Consider the following 1,996-nt stretch of genomic DNA (forward strand, 5'->3'; position numbering starts at 1 on the left):
GCGTGACCTTGGGCAAGCGACCTGCCCTCTCTGGGACTCCCTTTCCACAGTTGGGCCAGGAGGGAGGCCAGCCAGTAACAGCCCACCCCCCTGCCTCTTCTTTGCCTTGCGACCTTAGGGGATAAGAATCTCACCTCCCTCACAGGAGTGTGAGCAATTCAGGAAGATGGAGCATAGAAAACATCCAGCACAGAGGGCCTGACACTTAGTAGGTGCTCAGTTAGCATTTATTCACTGACTGTGGGTTGCCCACGCCACCATTAGTCCAATTATTTAATCTATCCATTTTTATCGAGCACCTAAAGTGTGCCAGGTCCTGAACTAGATATGCTATTTTCTCAGCCTGGAGAGGTAGGTGTTGTTACTCCTATTCTACAGATGAGGAAGCTGAGGGACGGGGAAGTTAAGTTACTCAAAGTCACGGAGCTAATGAGTGACACCAGGGACAGAGTCAGGCTTCATGGACCTTTGGACTAGTAGTAGTACTCTTCAACTCTCCTCCTTTCCTTAAGATGAAAGCAAAATGGGGAGGTTTGGGTGAGCAGAAGGGACAGCAAGTGCCATAGTGTCACTGTGATCTGGAACTTAGATCATCAATAACTGGTTTCCTGTCCAGCAGCAGTATGGCTTCTGGAAAGTTCTAATTTCACATCTGTAAAATGGGCCATGAGCCAGCCCATGCATGGCTGCCTCAGAATGTCCTGAGGGTCCAGTGAGCCTGTGGCTAGGATGGGAAATGATGAGCTGGAGCGATGGCACACATTGGTTTGCTGGGACTGATTGATATACGCTAGTGGACCAGTATATACATTACAAATTGTGCCGTTCTCACCCTCGCAGGTGTGCCAGTTCAGACATTAATCATACATCTGTTTGGCTTCCTATCAGTTGACATGGTGGGGGAGACCTTTGGGGAGAGATGTGAATAAGGGTCTGCTCTCTCCCACCCCTGGGGCTTGATAAAAGGTTGGAGGGGTTTAAGTCAAAGCATGGACTTGGGTAAAGGCCTGGCCAGGTTCCAATCCACCTCTCCCCCTGCCCAGGTCCTAGCAAACTGCTCTCCCCTTTGAGACTGGCCACAAAGAGCAGACCAGGGACTCTCCAGACCCAAGAGGAAGGTGTCTGTCTCCTCTGCCCCCTGCCTGCTGACCCATATGGGACCGAGAGTGGCTGTGAGTGTGAAGAGAAGGAGCATTTATGGAGCCCTACTGTGTGCATTGTGAAGGATTTTTGCATCCAACATCTAATTTTTAATTATTTCCAACTGTCTGGGAAGACAGGTTTGTGCATCTGATTTTACACCTGAGGCAACTGTCCCGTAGGAGTGAAGTCATGCACTGGGTATTGGGAATGAACCTAGGAAGACTGTGGGTCATGGTTGGGAGAGGCAGAAGCCAAGGGCTCCTGAATCCAAGGAGGTCCAGGCAGGACCCTTCCCCATCCCTTGCCCTGGGCTTGTTAATGCATCTTGTACAAAAGAGGCAGCAGCCTTGCTCAACCACTCTCTCCCATTGGCACTTGGGTTTCATGAGACCCTTTGGAAGGCACAGAGAGTCACAGGGACAGCGAGCAGGGGTGAGGCAGTTGGCTCAGGAGCTGAGAAGCCTGGCCTCTTTATGACCCTTCCTAGCAGCACCTGCTCCTCCCACTTCACGGACCCAGCTCTGGGGGAGAAGAAGGGAGCGGGCCAGGACTTTAGCCTCCCTTGGGCAGACACACGAGGGGGCGAACACTGAGCCACCGTGGCAGTCACTGGGGTTGTGAGGTGCAAATGGATCTAGGCTCATGCCTTTCAGATGGGGAAACTGAGGCGCAGAGGGGCAGGATTTGCAAAATTACTCAGTGATTCAGTAAAGACAGAGTCATGTCTGTAACCTAGGAGTCTGACCTCACCAGGCTCTGACCTCTAGCTCGTACCTCTCTGCCATCGTCCTCTCCATCCCCACAGCCCTGGTGGGGAAAGTCAGCCCTTTCATAAAACAAACAAAACAACAAA

This window comes from Macaca thibetana, chromosome 6 (genome assembly GCF_024542745.1).
Source record: "Macaca thibetana thibetana isolate TM-01 chromosome 6, ASM2454274v1, whole genome shotgun sequence".
NCBI lineage: Eukaryota > Metazoa > Chordata > Mammalia > Primates > Cercopithecidae > Macaca > Macaca thibetana.